The following is a 19,826-nucleotide window of genomic DNA, read 5'->3' as shown; positions in this document are numbered from 1 at the left end:
TTTTTCCCCAGTCTAACAAATGCTGAGTGCCAAAATCCGTTTTCTAGCTCACCACATCTGTACTATTTTATTTAAATTAACAACAAACTTGGTGACATAATCCAACAGAAAAGGACATTACAAAACAAATGCTTGCTTTTTCTTTACTTATAGGAAGAAGTATTTCAATTTTAGGGACGTGTACATGAGTAAGAGAGCTGAGGACACTTCAGTATATTGAAAAGATGGGTACACTGATCCTTTCCTGTTCAAACACTGTTCTAGAAAAAAGAACAAAATCATACACTTCAGAATGGCGGGATAAATTCCTTGATGGACTGCAAAACTCCCAAGAGTAACAGATTAAAAAAGACAGGATTCAGCAAATTTTCAGAGTGTAAAGAATAAACAAAAATCTGTGATTGAACTGCAAAATAAAAGATTAAACCATGGTGAATTTTTTATGTTTGTCAGGGAGCAAGGACTTGACAGCGGATGATAAAGAGAACAAGTCAGGATAAAAGATTTTAGTTCGGAATCCAAAGCAAAAAGCACTAGAAAGCAGATGATGTGCAAAGAAAACCCTCTACTTTACATTTTGCATAAGCAGACATAAATATTGCATGATCATATGGTAAGGTGTTTGGAAGCAATTTAGATTTGGAGATGGTGTTTTTTCTGACAGTTTCCTGTATAATAAGTAATAACAGGAAAGAGGAGGAAGCAGCTTGTGAAATCCCATACTCATGTTACAGTTGTCGATGATGGGATTGTATCATGCTGTTCAGCTATTTTAAATCAAACAGCATTGTATATGTATGGCTAGATATGTATTGGCTACATCTACAAGGCCCATAGCCTGCCTGATGTCTATTCCTCATTCATCTTTGTATTATTGCAATGCAATGCTCAGTCATTTAACCTATGCTGCAATTCTGCATCCCCAGAATCAGTGATCAGATTGGCCTCGTTCATACTGAGGGAGGACAAAGCACCAGTCTGAGCGAAACAGGTGGCACATAGAGCCCTTACACTGCAGGCTTCCAGAAGAGACTCCTTTTTAAAAGAAGGAACTGGGTGGGAAGAGTATGCTAATGGGAAGAAAATGGGCCAGAAAAGCCTTAAGAGGGAAGAGCACATCATCCTAGTGGAAAGAGAGTAGGGGCACATGATTCCACACAAGGGAGAACCTTACAGAAGTGAAAGAAAAAGACAAGATGTAGCATTCATAGCAAATAGATTTTGTGATGTGCATCCATCTAGTGTAATGTGAGTAATGCGAGATACTGCTAAATACTGGCCTTGAAGAAAGCAAAGAATTGAGGATGCTACCACAGTCTCCATGAAGCACAAAGAAATAGAGCACTCAAGAATAAGAATAAGATGGATGAAGAAAATGCAGGCCTCTCAAAACCAAAAGGATCAAGGAGATGAAGAAAGACCACTGTATGGGAAAATGATGAGGGTAAGAGAAAAATGGACCAAGTCTTCATAGATGTCCTGGGACTTCACATGGCTTGTGAGAAGTGTGAGAAAATCTGTAACAATGAAGGAGAATAAAAGGTACACAGACTCCCATTAAATGCCAAGTAAAATGCCATTGATACTAAAAAGTACACTTTGAAGAAAAAAAAATACTTTAAGCTCTTAATTAAATGGTTTCTGACATACCATTGCTTAAAACATTAACACAGTAGGCTCATGGTGTCATTAGTAAACAAAACAAAACCATAACACAAATAAAAGGTTACTCTAAGTCTAACTAAGATTATTTACCGTAGAACATTAAGCCTTGGGGTTTTGGCTTTTTTTACAAAATATGGAGGGAGGAGCTGTAGCGGGTTCCAGCATCCTGTCAAAGATGCAAAAGCACTACTGGAAATCCCGAATTTGTTTTTGGTAGTTTAAAAACTTGGGAACATTGGATTAGTATTTATTTATATATGTGTAATACATACACTTACTGGAGAAAATATCAGATCAGTTGGCTCAGTGGCTTACCATTATCAAAAAGTACCTTTCTTCACTAGACGTACCCTTTTGGCACTGGAGGGCATCAGAAGGGTCTGTGAGAATGGCTGTCAGCATTCTTAAAAGGAGCTTAACATCCTGAACAGAACAGTCGTTTTGGGTCAAAGAGCTTATTTAGTCCAGTAACCAGACGGCAGCAGCAGCCACCAAGGAAAAACTGCCTAAGAACAGGGCAAGCACAAGTCTGCGGTACTTTGCCAGTCTCTAGCACTTTGCAGCTAGGGCATGGCTAAGCAAGCCAGAGGGGCTATCTCTTCCATGAGCATGTGAGTTTTCCACCTGACTTTATGCAGCTTCTCCAATGTCCAGTGGCAGGGACTTCCACATGTAAACATGGTGTGAGGAACCGCCTCCTTTTTCTGCTTTGCACTTGCCATTTGCCAACTTTACCAGATATTCCATAGTGCTCATTTGATGCCAAATATGAAACACTGGAAAATGCAGCCACTTTATGGCGTGACTGTTGTAGCCATTTAGACCAGTCATTTAGACCTTGACTAGATAACTCTCTTGTTTTCCTCTTATCCAAGCAGAACTTTAGTTGTCCTTATTCCTGTGGACACCGTTCCACCCATCCTTGATCCTCTGATTCTAGCAGATCCTTTGTGGGATGTGCATGCAGTGTTCAGATTATAAGTGCAGTGTAGGTAGCCTTTCAGTGTGTGAGCAGGCCACTTAGTCCTATTCTCTTTCCTGTGTTTAAATCAGCTATGTATCAAAAAAGAGGGATGTTCCCTTTTATTTCATTGATCCTTAGTTTCCTTAAAAGCCTTTGGCAGGAGATCTTTTCAAAAGTGTTTCAGAAGACCATGTAAATAGTTTCAACTAAATCTTACTTACTTGCTTGTGAAGGCCTTCAGAAAACTCCTGGTATACTTCCAATGTACAAGAGCTGTGCTCACACTCCAAAAATCATATTTTCCTATAAGCCCACTGATTCTATGCTTTGTTAAGAGTTTCTCGTGATTTGATGACAGACATCAGACTTACAGGCCTGTAGAGCCACAGATCTCCCATCAAATTATTAAAAATAACTATCTAATTTCCAAGGTTCATGTCCTGAGGCACAAAGCTGGTTTTAAGACACTGTGCGTCAGAGTTAATAATTCAGCAATTTTGTCCTTGAGTTCCTCTAGACATTAGGGCTGAGTGCCATTTGGACCTGTTGTCTTGTTGCTGTTCAGGCAGATCCCTCCTATTCATGCCTTGCAAAGAAGGGCTCCAGCAGAGGAACATCTGCCTCTTCCACAGTGCAGGCAGATGATAAGAACTTACTTCGCCTGATAGGGCCTAATCTTCTCTGAGTGCTCTTTGTATATCTTCAGTATTCATTGGCCTCAGACTCTTTGACAGGCTTTCTGTTCCAGATAAATGTACGGGATGATTTGTTACTAATTTTTAATTCTTTTCTGCATGTTCTATTCAGGCAGTCATCTCATGTTTATGATCTGTTTTGGGTTTAATGTATTTGGACACAGCTTTAGCTTTTCAAAGAATTACTTTTTTCTTCTAGTAACTTTCCTTATTCCTGTTGTTTAGTTGTGCCAGCTGCCTCTTAACTTTTCTCAGGTAATTCTTGATTGGTAGTAGAAATTTGCTCTGTCTCTCCAAAATGATATTTTTCAGCAATCAGCACATGTAAGAACATAACTCTTTTCGGTCTCCTCTCCAGCTTTGTCTTTGACTAGCTTCCTCATTTTGTACAGTTGCTTTTTGTGGGTTTTTCTTCTGTTGAGCATAGGTCTGGTGGATTTTGGGGGAGTTGCAAACTTTTTGTTTCTGCAGGACAAGCTATAGTCGCAGTTGCAATGCAGTCCTTCAGGGCTAAAATTTGGGAATAAGTCCTGTATGTGTGCTGTCTGAACCATAATGAGAGGTATTTCTGCTCTTGTGTACTACCTACCTAGTTGCTCCTTGATACAGTCATTGTTAGCATCTAAAAATGTTTCTGTATCACAATCCCATGTCACATTTTCCCAATCAGCACACTGTCTGATTCTTCTTCTTTTCCTTTTTTTGTTTCTTCTTTTATATTCTTTCCTTCCTTCTTTTTTCCTTCCTGTTTCATAACAAATAGAGGCACAGTTAATATTTGTATTCTAGTACTGTGCTGTTTATTGTGTCCTTTATAATTAATACACGTGTCTTTCCAAATCAGTGTTTAAGTATTACTGCCTTTCTTTTCCCACAAATCTGGATGAAGTCCTAACAAATACTGTATTGTCATGTGGCAGCTTACCTGTATTTATATTATACTAATCCTAGCTTACAAGAAAGAAAGGTAATGGGAGCAACACTTCTGAAAAGCTGCCAGAAAAATCCTATGATTAAGACACTCAGAAATGAAACCCTTTTGCTGGCAGCTGGACGTGGTGGTGGAACAGTCTGTTACAGGGGCCTTTCTTGTTCCAATGATGCTTTTGGTGTGTTCATGTGTGTCCTCAGTATTCCACTGCTCTAACACAACACTGCGTTTTTTTCATTGACCTAGTGTTAACAAGACTACCTCTATATTGACTCTAATGACTTCTAGTATGTGAGTATTTCTAATATTCACTGTTTGATGGCTGACATGCAAAATCGGTTTTAGATAGCTTCTTCGAAGGACTTAAATTGTTAATCCTCATGTTAGCCATGCATTTACTTAGGAGTGAGGTTGAAGGTATATGTCACATCCATCCAAAAATGGAGAATTTTGCAAGATGCTGTGCTTTTTTGGTAACTGGAGGAAAGACATCAGCACCTGCTCCCTGCCCTGAGTTTGTTAGTTTTCCTGTCTTGTTTTAGGGTGCTGGTTTATCTTTAAAATTCTGGTTGTCTCTGTATCCAAGAGACTGCCTTTCATCTTGTGCCTGTCTCAGTTCAGTCGAGACCAGCAAAGCCCGACAGGCTCTAGAAACCATTGCCAAGGTCTACATGTGACAAGTGAGATTAAATGCGAAGACCTTATAATTATGGACTTTAATTATCATATATTGTTCAGAGCACTTAACGTCTGACTCATTCCTTTTTTTGCCCAGGATTTGAAAATTGCAGTGTATATGTACACACGTTAGGAAGAAGAAATTATTCAAAGGAGAGGTGGAGTTGGTTATCTTAAACTGTAGTGGTTGTAAGCAGTTACCTCAATAATAACTTGATAATATAGATGAACATATTGCAACAATTCTGGCAGTGTAAACAAACAAACAAACAAACAAACAAACTTTTTCTGCAGTCCAATGTATCATCAAAGCAAAATGGTACTCTTCACAAATTTTTTTTGTTATGTTTCTCATTTTAGTCATTTCTACATGTCTCAGTCTCTAAAGGATTTTATAATAGACAAAGCTGTAGGATAGCACTGAGGTGCTGCTGAAACATAAAGTGGACAGCCTGAATGCTCAGTAGCTATTCAGTCCAGACCACAGGGTACAGATTTGGATTCCAAACCTTGCATGCAGATTGCAGCCAAGTAGCTCAGTACACAGCTCATACAGTCTTGCTGACCAGAGGTCCTCCTCTTTCATTTCTCGATGAGCTAGGAACCTGTTCTGGTACCTTCTTCCTGACACCTTGTGTGAACTAAGCCCATTTTGCATGATTCAGTTCTTTCTTCAGTTCATCTGCTTGCTCTCTAGAACTGTGTGCAAGAAGTCATCTCAAACATCACACTTCTGGAGATCATTCTCAATATATAAACATGAGATAACCAGAATACAGGGATGAGGAACTGCTTTAGCCTTCAGGGGTGCATCTAAGTGTTTTTGTTCTTAATTTTTACTTTTTAAAGTGATATTTTTTTCTTTGGTTACTTAATCATGTTTCTTGAAGATAAAACAACTTTCTTATCTTTGTATCCTATTGATTAGCTTCTGAAATGGATGTCCTTTGGAGCAGACATCCACTATATGAAGAAGCTTAAGGAAGTGGATTGGCCAGCAGCCCACCAGTAACCACAGACAAGATGTCTATATTTCTGGAAGCTCAAGCAAGCTAACCACATTCTACTCTTACAATTAATTTTCAGTCCTTTTCTTTTAATTCCCATTGTATTATGACAGTCAGTCCATAAAATTATTTTTCTTTTTTTTTTCTTTCGTGTTCTATAAACCCTAATTATCAAAATTGAGTGGAGTTACAATCATTTATGCTGCAGTCCTCCTTTAGGTTTTTTTCAACTTGCCTACTTCATTCAGTGTTAGGGAAACTTTTACATTTTGCTCTGCCTTATTACAATATACTGTTTTAGATATTATTAATTTTTTTAGTTTTTCTTATGGAAAGCCATCTAACATTTCTGAGAAATATCCCGGCACAGTTTGTACTTACTGTAGCAAATGGTTGGTGAAGTGACAGAAGTTCTAAAAAAGTGTAGGCAACAAAGTATGTGAGCAAATATATCCTGACAAATCCAAGAGCCTGGGAGAGGTGATGCTGCTCAGCTCCACGTTCCTGGGTCCAACCACCAGGGAAGCTGGAGACGCATTCCCAGCAGGCAGACACACACACAGAGCACACATATACACCACGTACATACCTATACTTATGTCTGGACACATGGATCAAACAGACACTCAGAGCACTCACATGGACACAGGCAGCACCAAGGGCCTTGTCCTGCTCCCCTCTCCAGCAGAGCAGGATGGGGCTCCACAAGTGACAAAATACACACACACATATGGACAAGGTAGATCCACCTGGCAGCCAGCTCAGACCCTCAGCCTGACCAGCTGCCCCTGGATCCCAGTCTTCCCAGTTACTGACACCAGGACATACAACTCCTGAGGCTGCAGCCCCATGCTAGCTGTTGTGACAGACAATTACATGCACACATGTATACACGTGTGCACCTGTGCGCGCGTGTGCGCACACACCCACACCCACACCCACCCACACACACCCACACACACACACACACACCTGTCAGTCAGTGACAGAGTGAGGAAGGACTGTGGCAAGCAGCTGGGACCGGCTGTGCTGGCTGGCCACAGGGCACGGCTGACAAGTGTGCCCATCAGCCAACTAATTACCTGCCACAAGCCCTTTTTGCCTCCTTTCCCCTTGTTCCTCCCCAGATCACCTCAACTCCATTTTCACACCTTTGGCTCCTCCCCAAAGTTCTCATAAAAAATCCTATGGGATCCCAAGCTGCTTTTCCTCTGCAGCCACTATGTGTCATCCAGCCCTGAGCACAACCCCCCTCAGTCCAAAATAATTTGATTTTTGTCAGATGAAAAATGAATCAAATACATGATTTAGATACTGATCAACTGTAATACATCTGGGTGATTATAATACAGTTTTCTCAAAAAAAGGGAAACCGAGAAAATTCTAGTATTCCAATTACTTTGGAATACTTGGATTTTACTTGTTATATATATAACCAAGTATAGCCAATACTTGCAAACAATAATCCAGCACTAATGGAAAGTATAGAAATTAACAGGGTGACATTTTGCATTCACAGCCTGTGTAGTCCAAGTGATGCTGACATATTTATGTGTAGAAGAATGGCTGCAGAAGCATGGCCTTAGAATCTCTGAAGATCTGCACAATCCAGGCCTGGTATTAGAATAGGCCTGTAATCAGAATTGTACTGAAGTTGCTGTGCTGAAGTTAACAAGAAAAGTGGCCTGGAGCTGTTCTTGAATCCGGAGACCAAGTCATTATGTTGTGCCAACAGGCCGTGGCTGTAACAAGCTACAGCTGCTGGGAAAGCAGGTGCAGGGCCAAGAAAGATGGGGACTGGTATGGGAAAATAGGGAGTAACAAACTACAAGGCTGAAGCACAGCAACACAATTAGCTACATGGATAGAATGCTTATTTTAGTCATGATAATTAGGGGTGTGAGAGCCGCGCGTGTTTAGAGACTACTAAACAATTATATTTCTGCTTTACGAATATGCATGTGTATCGGTTCTATATAAGTAGTGTTAGAAACTAATAAAGTTGAGCAAGATGCATAACTCGTATTGAGCGTCTTCTTGACTCCGGCGAACCCTTCTTCCAACATTTATGTAGGCTTATTTTTTGACCATGGCTGTTCAACTTCTTTTAATACCTTTCATGTTCCAAACTGTCACAATTTGTCTGTAAAGTGTAACTACTAGCTTGTGTGTTTCTTAAGGTGTTTTTCATGGTTATTGCCTGATGTTACTTGATCCGAGTCATATCTTAATTATACTTTCTTTGCATTATATTCATGTTGAATCAGTGGACTGCTTACATGTAGCACCCCAGCAGCTTAAACTTGCCAAGTCTTATATGGCAACTGTATAGAAGTTAAGTGAAATTGAGTTAGATTTGATATCTACCACTCATCAACAGAGGTTCTAACATGCATTTGACCAAGAGTAGGAACCAGAGTAGGCACTGCCAAAGAGATTAATGTGTGCTATGTGTTCCTGCAAGAATTTTTCATTCCGTTCTACTACCAAATATATGCCAGGAAGATGGATACTAATTAATTCTAGGATGCTGTTTAAGATGGTTAGAAATCTAAGCAGAATTTTGCTCCAGGCTTTCACTAATAGGTGCCATAAAGGTATTTGACAAAGCAGAGTAAAATGACCACTTAAAATTTAGTAGTTCAGACAGGAGGGAGATGTCTAATTGCTTCAATGTAAAGCTTTATACCCTCCTCTGATATGATGAACTAAATGTCTCCCATATGCCAGCAGCATGAAATATTATTTATCCAGTCATTATATATTTCTTCATGTTATTTTATGAGTTTAAATTGACACGTTTAGGAAGTTAAGGCTATGGGAAATGTAGATGACACTACTTCCATCGCGTGTCACTAATATTGTCTCTTACTTATTTAGCATTAATTCATATTCAGATACTTGAGGAGGTATGGTATGTAATTGTGATGCTTCTGATGTTTGGTGAGCATCAGAGGGTAAGATACTGTGAGACTGGTCAATGACGATAGACCATTACTGAACTGCTGAGGATGGCTGCACAGGGTGGGTACTTGTGTCCCAGCCTGTGCACAGCCTTCAGAGTGATAGCACCTAGGAGTGCAGTCAGTGGGAGGGAATCGAGTAAGGTTGCTCATAAGCAGTTTTGATAATGATTTCTCTCCTTTCATCTTGAGGACAGGAAATGAATGTGGGAACACAAGAGAATAAGCTGGGAGAAGAAGCGTAATAGGCATAAAAGAGCATATTCTGACTTGAACAATCTTAAAATGGGAAAACTGAGGCATGGAGCCATGACAGCTTGAATCAAATCTACTGTATGTGAGTGGAGGCGGATATTTTGAACATAAAAAACCTCTCAGTTTTCATTTTCACATTTTTGTTCCACCCACAGATTCATTGGGGAAATTACTAATAGCAAAGGCAGTCAAATCCATTGTAATCTTATAAGTAGTGGGAGCTGAAAACACAGGTTTGTAGTAATGCATTTGTTTTTCCCTTGCTTTCAGTCTTAGAACTTATCTTAGAACTACAGATTGCATTACAGATATTAGTTGTAGGTCCTTTGTGTAGCTTTTTAAGATATGCTGGCAGGATAAGTTGCTGTATAATTTATTGTATTCCTGAACAATGCTAAATATTGTGGTCAAGTGTTCTTTTTTCTCAGGGTATTTTTGTATGTGCTGTTGAAGTCTTTAAATGCTTAGATAGTGACTCACCTGCATCCGTTCAAAGAGTTTATCACTAACCTCTGAAAATCATTACACCAAAGTTTTATTTAAAAAGCATCCCCATGTCTTTATATAGGGTAGAATCCAAATACTTTCCTTCTTATTCTTAAAAATGTTTTTGAACTGTTTCCCTAGGGTAAGTTAGGGTGACCTGAATGAATGGTCCCTGGGAAAGCTAAGAAAATTTAATGTTGATGAAAATTCACTGGAAAATATAGCATGTACATGGTACTTCTAAGTAAACACAAAGGATTCAAAGAAAAAAACCCAAAATTATGTCAACATAGCTTAATGAAAACCCCTAACATGATGCTGCAGCAGTTAAAAAGGGATAAAACAACAGAACATTGTTACAATAATATTCAATCAGTCACTCGTCTCCATTTGAAATCATACAGATGGTTCTAATTGATTAGTGTGCATAATAAAACAACCCAAAACAGTAATAGACAAAGGTTTCCAGTTCTAGAGGAATAAAATTATTTACAGTTGGGGAAATGAGAGACTGAAAGGCTGTGGCTCTTAGGTGAAATAGAAAGGAGCTTAGCAGACGTGTGCAAAATGCTGGAAGGCCATGGAAGAGAGAAAATGGGGAGCTACAGTCTACCTTTGTACCAGAATCGTACAATCAATTAATTTAAAAAGTAATTACAGCATAATTAGCATATTGACACAGATACTGTAGGCGTAGGTGAGTGGGAAGAAATTACTAGCCATTTGAACGACCAATAAAAACTTCAGCAGTTTTGAGGCAGAAGATAATTTTAAAGACTTTAATCTGTTTCTGTTAAAGTATATGTGAACTCTAACAAGGCTTAGAATGAATTTCTCCTCATATCGTCGTATTAATTCCCACCCTGAATTTCCTCATGCTTGCTTCTGACACTGGTCACTGTTAGAGACTAGGTTTCCAAATGATATTTGCATTATCTGACTTCATATATTGCTTTTGCTCCTAGGAAAACAACCCTATTCTGAGGCACCTAGTGGCAAAAATGGTCATCAGGTACCTTTACAAATTCTAGAAAACTATAAAGTGGCAGCACAAAATCTGATGCAAGTTCTGGTAGAAATGTTTAAAAGACAATCTACTCTTTTGATTTTCTTCCTCCTTAATGAAAGGTACATAAAACTCCAGCAAAACAGATATCAGCTTGCTCCTGCTTTGATTGGCTAACCAGTTCATATTTTCAAAACATCCTGTAAACGGTTCATTTAGACTGAGGAGAACTTCTGCTGTAACTATAGCTCATTTCCATCCCACATGTCATATTGTAAAATTTATTTTATCCAGTTTCAAAAATAGCTGCTTCAAACTGTGTCAAAAAACATATGGCAAACATCACCCCCACACATTGCAGTCTATTGTCATCACCCATTTATGTCAAAGGGAATTAATATCATAGGCACTCCTTAATCTTTAAGAATGGGCTGGAAGGAAGTGCAATAGAAATACTTTCCTGCAGCTGTCTCTGTACATCCTCTAATTGTGAGATCTGGTTATCCTTTTCAACTAGAATGTCAAAATGTAAAAATATCTAAATCTGTCTTTTTGCCTTGCTCAGGATTTCTTACTTCTTTACTCTGTCAGTAAGAAGTAAATTTTCCTCCTATCCCTGTGTGGCATGATCTCTCAGAAGAATATTTTTGTTTTGTTTTGTAATGGAAGGGATAACTGATTCTTCATTACTTTTGTCCTCTTGGTTGGCCCAGTAATGACAAACCTGACAGAGTTGTTCCTTTTGTGACCAGCTACCTGCCATAGTGAAGACACCTTATAAGAGAATTTGCCTCCATTCTGTCACTGTCTTGTCTCATTTACAAGTGAAATTTTGAATCCTGATCGGTTGTTTCTCCTCAAGCTGTTGCTAGTATTCTGTTTTATATTTCTTATATTGTTTTGCTTCTGTCGTTCCTCTTGGCCTTTGTCCAGTAGTACAGCTTCGGCCTTAGCAGACTGAAAGGTATCAGATACCAGATTACAGTTTTCAGTACTTCTCTAGGCCACTGAATTTTAAAAACTGCTTAATGACCTGTACTGTATTGAAACAAAAGGATGTATAATATAGCTCTTCAATTGAATAACTATATTATATCCATAACTAGACACCCAATTTAGCAAATAATGTAAGCATGTGTTTATCTCCCTTGCAATTCAGTAAGGCACTGAGGAGTATATTTATTTATTTAAATTTAATTTAGCATTAAACTTGTCCAGGTCCACTAAAGTCAAGCAGTTTGTTTAAGAGCCATGCCAAACAGATAGATTGCTGAAAGGAATCCCTCATTAAACATAATCTTGCAGTTTGGTACATGGGAAAAAAGGTTAAAAAAATGGAAGCTAACAGGGATGTTTAGAGTTCCGGACTAAAATATTTCACCTCTCACCAGACATGTTTGAATGTTTTCACAGAGTTTATTTAGTTGCTTTTTTTTGTATGGAGATGTATTTAATAGAAACTGGAAATAAAGTTGAGTAATGACACTTAAAGTGAATTTCCTTGCATTTATTTTTCTATTAACTGAGCCTAGTTGTGTGCCACAGACAGTGAACTCCATAAAATATTCTTTTAAGATTCAGACAGGGTTATGTTAAATATAAGGAAATGTATAAGAATAATATAAGGAAATATAAAGAAATATTCTGCTTGTTATTTGGGGGAAACTCTTGGCAGATTTTAAATTTTAATTGCAGCTATTGCAGGAAATATTCAGCATGCAAGGGAATATACACTTCATATAATATTAGACTTTTTTTTTTTTTTTTCCAAAATTCCTACTTCTTAGAACATGGGTGCCACCATTACTTTTCTAGTTTGACAAATTATTTCTATTTAAGTAAAATATTCATTTACCAATTTTCATGCAGGAGAGCAGGTTTTCTTCTTTTACCAAATCAAATAGGTAAATGCTGAATATGACATTTTAGAAGGCAGATCTACTCTTTCCTTGTCACTCTACTCTTTCCTTGATCCACTGTAAATAGGCTGATGAAGTGTAGACATCTCAGGTATTTGGCAACGATATCAAATTAAATGGTCTTGTCAATTTATGAAATATTACCATAGTATCTTAGCACTAAAGTGTAGGCATTATTAAATACACAGAGGACACTAGAAAGGCCTTCTTTAATAAGATTGTCTGAAAACTCAGCAGTGCTCTATGAAAACTACAATTTTGATGTCATAATCTAATCATTTTGCATGCATTCACATCTTCTCTTCAACCACATTTCTTGTGATATTTCATTAATATTTTTTCAGTGAACCCCCCCTCCTTCCCCCAATAAATCAGCTTGTTCCCAAAGAAAAGAAACGATTTTTCTCAAAGAAACCAGGGTGAGTTTGAAAGATTCTATAATTTAATGATTTTACCACTGAAGACAATGAAATTAAAAAACAACTTTACATTTAAAATGTTGTGTTAGTTGTGAATACTTTGCATGGTGAAGTCCTTACATTTCTGGGGAAAAAATGACTCTTTTCATAAATAATATTCTTTTTGTGGAGGAATGAATATTCCTTTAAGATAACCGACTTACAAATACAATTCACTGAGATCTCTGCAGAACAAATTTTGTTTTTTGTTTATCCAATATGCACAGGAAAGAAAGGTCAGGGCCAAAGGCAGAAAGTTTAGAAATCCAGGAAAAAAAGTTATGGTACATAATACATTTTAAACTTTTACAGCTGTTAGCATCCCTCCTTCTGTACGATCTGGATGTACCAAAATTATATGGCTAGTATCATACTGAACATTAATGTCATATTGAACAGTAAAAAATTTACACACATAGTTGAAGGCACTCCTGGTTTCTTCACCTTCATTCTGAGTTGGACATGGGTCAAATTTCAGAACTACTTTTTTAGCAGTGGAGCCATTCTGCAGATATTGGGAAAAAGACAATACTGAGATAAAACAGATTCTGCTGGCTAATTTTTCCTTTATTCTGTGGTGAGATTGTTTCAGTTCTAATTTACATGTATGTTGTGCTGTTTTTAAAAATCTAATTGATAAAAACTGAATAATGCTGAAATCCTTGGCTAATGTATTATTTTAAAAAAAACAACACCCAAGGTCAAAATTTATTATTTATCTGTTTATTTTAGTCCTGCCCTCTCTGTGAAATATTATAACCTGAATTCAAATTCTTGTCAGGTTTGGAGAGTGGTTAGGTAGTAGATACCCATTTACCTTGTTCTGAACCTGGTTCATGGGTCTGTAAGTTGATATCTCTATGTCAGCTTTATTTTCATAAGATTTATTTTCTAAATATGAACTAGCGTTTCTTCAAAATAGTGATTTTTCAGAAATAGCTTCAGAGGTTCATCATAACAATAGATTAACTGAATATAGCCCATTAATTCATAGGCATTATGGTTAAATCAGGAAGATTTACAGATCAGGAAGATCAGCGCTTTTGCATTAAAACGTTGCCAGAAATGCAAACTGAAAAAAAAAATTATTTATTATGCAGGAAAGTAGGTATTATTTAGTTAAATATGACAGTTACTTTGATTTAGGCAGTATAGTATTAGAAAATTAGATAGGTACACATGTCTGCCCAAAATATTGTAAACTGTCAAGCTAATCGGATCTCAGTCATTTGTTATCTTCTTCACAAAAGAAATGCTGTACTTTGGTATTTCATGCCTGGTAAATACAGGTGTAACTACCTTGTATGTCAAATTATTGCCAAAGATTCCAGGGTGCAAATGACTTTCAGAGAACTAAATCAAACAGATGCTTCCTCGGTGGTATTCTGCTTGGGAACTTTGTGGGGAAAATTCTTTCCTGTCCCTGTCCCCTCTCTTTTTTGGTCGGGTAAGGCTGTTCCCTTTCTTCTTTTGCTTCCTCTCTCTCCCTCCCAACAGTCAGTAAGAGCCAGGTCTTTCTTTGCTCCCCACCACCAACCTTACAAAGTCACCAGCATAAAAATAACTTCTAGCAGACAAAGAGCCAGGCTCTGTGTATAAATTTACTGCTTTTATTCCTCATTTCTCCTTGTGGATAGTCTGCATTGCAGAACTAGTCCAAGTGGAAATTGCCCAAAGACAGCAACAGAACAGCATCTTCCAGAGCTCCCATCTGACCTGCCTCCTGCTGCCAACATCCTACATCCTGACTGTGCCAAAGCACCTTCTTCTCCTCTTCTTATGGGAACGCTAGGAACTTGCTTATCCTCTGTATACAAAACACTGGATTAGCCATTCATGTTAAAGGTTAACTTCAAGAGCCCTTTAGTTTTGCAATCCCGTTCTCTGAGGAAATTAATTTATTTTACTGCACAGAAGCCTCAGTTCACATGAAGTGAATGAATCCATTCAGCTGAGGTGCCTTGTCTTCCCAGAGTCAGCCTGAAATTGGTGGGGAAAGCAACTGGCCTATCCATGGTCTAATCGCCCGCTGGAGGGTCCTAACTCCTTCTGCTAGCTATGGAGAACAGATAGGCCAGCTAAGTTCTTAAAGCTTGTAGAATTAGGTGGCTGGCACAGAAACCCAAGAGATGTGTTGGTGCTTGCATGGAGACTCAGGACTGCAGACACAGTCAGGCCAGGATAGGAGAGGGCAGGTTTTTGTCACCTTGTTTGTGAGACGAGAGCTGGTTTCCATCAGATTCTACCACTGGTGAATAAAACCTTTGCCTCTGGATTCAGTGTGTCCTGGTTTCTTCTTGATTCTTTTTGTCTTGAAAGAAAGCCGTAGAGTTATTACAGCCCTGAGTTCCAATGGCTGAAGATGACCTAGAGAAGCAGATTTGACCAAGAAAAAAATGCTATGCACTAAGATGATGAGAACAATAACAGGCAGGGTGAGGAGGAAAAAAAATAGATTTTGAGAAGGTACGTAGTTCTTGCTTTGAAGTAAGACAAATCAACCGCACCAATGACATTCATGATATATGTTTGTCTAACCTACTAATAAAACCAGCAATGGTAGACTTCCCACCAGCTCTCTCTCTACTGGTGTTTAACTAGCTTTGATGCTCTGCCCTTGGAAAGCTCATTTGAGCAGACATTTCTATCTGCCCTACCCTCACACCACATAGTTCTTCGGCTTCTCACATGAAAGCTTCTTTGTTGGTGTTTGTTACGCCTTTTCATATCTAGACAATCTCTTACCTAGCCAGGGCAGGTGTAATGTCGGGCTTATTCCGTGTCAAAAGTAGCAGATACATGTTCCTGGATCAGTCTTTACATTCTTATCCAACTTGTCAATACATACGTAATATGTTTTTATGGAATTTTTTAAAATCTGTACCACGAGTTGCAACATGTAAATGTTTATGTCTGCAGTCAGTATATACTTTTCAAGGACATTTTTGGAAAAGCAGGATAAGACTTCTTAAGAGACTATCTCCTGGTTACACAAAAAGAACAATTAATTTAACAGTATTACTTACACCATAATTATAATACTTTATAAATAAACACTATATTTTTTAAAATAACTGGTTTTATCATAGCAATATACCATCTCCTGAAGAGATCATTGGTGGTGGGACAGAATATTTGAGCTCCTGTAATATGGACTAGCTGTTATATTCTTAGTGGCCATAAAACTGGGGGAAAAAACTTACGTACCTTCGGTACTTCTTATGTTTCAGTCAGTTCAGTAAAGCTGAAGAGGTAAAACAAAAGCAGACCTGAGCTTCTATCAGAACTTTCTGAAATTCAATAGTCATTATCAAAACATTGTGTAAACATTATAGCTCTACAGTTCCAGGTGTTGGCTCAGACTCTGATTGTACTTGAATTGTTTCCGAGTGATCAAAAGAGAAATAAATAGATGCCTAGTAAGAAAGCTCATTTTATGTTATTTACAGTCTAGTCTAATCTCAAGACATTTAGATAACTACAATAAATGTCCCTTTGAACTGAACCTAACCTGCTCCTGAAGGATTACAGCACACTGAAGTCTATGAAGGCATTAAATACAGCTGCTGTCTGAAATTAATTAGTCTTCCACATCTTCTGAGTGCTCACAAGTGGTTTCACAAAACTTCGAGGACTACACGTTATGCACTCGCATGGATATTCCATATATATTACAAGAGATCAGCACTTTGTTGTATTTTATTGAGTAGATGATCTAAAAGAAGGGAACTTTCTGTCTTAGGTATAAAGAGGCTAGATAGGGCAGAGTGTTTTTTATGCTTTCCAAAGCAGGAATCCATTAATAGAAATTAAAGCCTGGAATATATCCTCTAATGTAGCCATAAGCAATTCAAAAACATAATTAAAAAATAGCCAGTAGATGTCATTTGCATTTTAGGTCGTTAATGCCAGAAGGGTATTGTTAGGGCTATGAAGTACTTTGATAACTTGGACTTTAGGGATTTTACTTGGCATCTGAAATGTGCTGCTTATTAAGTTTTGGTGAAAATTAGATTAAAACATTGTCATCTACATCATTAAAAGTTAGAAATCTACATCAGACAAACCCTGTTTTTTTAGTGTAGTACTCACTGTGAACAGCAATGTATTTTTTATTCTTTTTTTAATTTAAAATATAAATCTAACCCTCATGAGTAATTGATGGCAAAACTGATCAATTTCAGTAGAGTAACATCAAACTAAGTGCTCTATGTGTAAAGTTAAGTTAATTTAAAAGTGATCTATCAAAAAAATCCCCAGAGTCAAAGAAGACATCTGCTTCTGTTTGATTTATGGCATTTCCATTCAAGTGATGTAAAATTCTGTGTCAGAAGAAGAGTTACTTTGAGCAAAACATTTAAACTTAAAATTTTTATACATATCTAAATTCTGTTAAAACTGTATAGATGTTTTGGTGAGCAGGAATAGAATTAGTTGGTGATAAGATGCCATTTATGCTAAAGCATTTTGTTGCAAAGGAGACTAAGTGGCTTTCTATAGGAACAGTTCCATCTTTTCCCCATGTTCATGAGCTGTTAAGTACTTTCACATGTCTTTTCAACTCTGGAGTGCTGAGTTTACTTGTTTTCTCCTAAAAATGTTTAAAATGGAACAAACTATCACACATCCAAACAAACCACTTAAAAATATTTGTCAGGCAGAATTGTTAAGGTGGTGTAGGCATTCTGCTGTGTTTTGAATAATGGGTTAGATTTGTTGTATTGTGACCCAAATATGAACAATTTGCTTGACCTATCTTGTCATTATGAAATACATAAAATCTTATGTATTTCAGCAAAGCTTAGAGTTACATTGTCTAAGGTAAATGCAGTATAAGTATTTCTGTGCTTTATTACATTTTATAATGCAGGAGTATTGTTTCTGTATGTCCAATTTCTATGAAGTTATTTACTGAGTTTTGGAGTTTGATTTTTTGTATTTTTCATACCTTAATTTATATTGTTACGAAATTGCATTTTAATTATCAGACACTAAAATATTGTTGTAATTGTGTGGATTTTTGCACATCTTTGTGAAAATACCTAATATGCTGTACAGTGATCTTCCTGTGATACAAGATGTTTAAATGTCTTCTAACATAGCATTCATAAAATATTATGAGACTCTAACCTAATGGAAATGTAGACATCAGGATGTGTGCATGCTTCTGTCAACTGGACATTATGCTGTTAGACTGTAATTAAACATTTACAGAGGGAGACAAAAGCATGTTCCTTTTGAAGTTTTATGTGTAGTAATACTGAGGGCACTAAACTCTTCTGAAGACATCCGATAGTAGGGGAGTTGGGAGCAACACTTGTATTTTGATAGTGATATCAACAATAAAATGGCCCTTAGAACCCGGCATCCTTGGACAGATGGTTCCCTTGCAGCCATTGTCAGTATCAACATTTCTGTACCTGTGCAACTGTCCTTGCTTTTCAAGCACCGTGAGTCCATTCTCGCTACATGTGCATGGGCATCCCAAATGTTTACAGCAGCCCTACAAACTAATAGGTGAAGCAGAAGAGAAGCACATATTCTGAAAATTTACCTGAGCAGAAGAAAGTGGGTGGTTTTCTTTCCTGTTACAGGGACCCTTCCCAGGAGGATCAATCAGGTGTTAATATGAACAAGATGGAGCTGGAGAATCACATCACACCAGGTGCTGCTAAGCATTTTTAAACTTCAGATTTACTTGAATTATGCTGGCTTATGTTGAATAAAGTGATTCTAGTCATTTAGAGTTTGTCCCAATCATTTTACTTACACATTAACAAGATCTTTCTTATTGGAGATATGCAGGTTTAGACACTGATAAGCTGCTTCAGCCTAATCATAGACTCACAGCATCATTAAGGTTGGAAAAAAACTTTGAGATCATGAAGTCCAACCATTAACGCAGGACTGACAAATCCATCGCTAAACTATGTCTCTAAGCACCACATCCATGTGTTTCTAAACACCTCCAGGGATGTTGATTCCACCACCTCCCTTGGACAGCCTGATCCCATGCTTGATGACCCTTTCAGTGAAGAAATTTTTCCTATTATCCAATCTAAATTTCCCCTGGTACAACTTCAGGTCATTTCCTCTTGTCCTGTCACCTGTTATCTGGGAGAAGAGACCGACCCCCACCTGCCCACAGCTTCCTGTCAGGCAGCTGCAGAGAGCAGTAAGGTCCCCCCGAGACTCCTCCTCTCCAGACTGAACAACCCCAGTTCGCCCAGCTGCTCCTCAGAAGACTTGTTCTCCAGACCCTTCACCAGCCCCGCTGCCCTTCTCTGGACACGCTCCAGCACCTCTACGTCCCTCTTGCAGTGAGGGGCCAGAAAGTGAACACAGGATTTGAGGTGCGGCCTCACCAGTGCCAAGTACAGGGGGACCATCACTTCCCTAGCCCTGCTGGCCACACTGTTTCTGGTACAAGCCAGGATGCTGTTGGCCTTCTTGGCCACCTGGGCACACTGCTGGCTCATGTTCAGCTGGGTGTTGACCAGCACCCCCAGGTCTTTCCCACCGGGTGCTTTCCAGCCACTGTTCCCCAAGCCTGCAGCGCTGTGTGGGGTTGCTCTGACCCAAGTGCAGGACCCCGCACTTCTTCTTGTTGAACTCATACCGTTGGCCTCAGCCCATCAGTCCAGCCTTTCCAGATCCCTCTGCAGAGCCTGCCTGCCCTCAAGCAAATCAACACTCCCACCCAGCCTTGTGTTGCCTGCAAACTTACTGGGGGTGCACTCCATGTTTAAGAGGTAAAATGTTACCAGAATGGCAGTTTTGCATGGCACCAAATACTTGT

Source organism: Falco rusticolus, chromosome Z (assembly GCF_015220075.1).
Source record: "Falco rusticolus isolate bFalRus1 chromosome Z, bFalRus1.pri, whole genome shotgun sequence".
In the NCBI taxonomy this organism is placed as follows: domain Eukaryota; kingdom Metazoa; phylum Chordata; class Aves; order Falconiformes; family Falconidae; genus Falco; species Falco rusticolus.
This window is presented reverse-complemented; position numbering follows the sequence as displayed.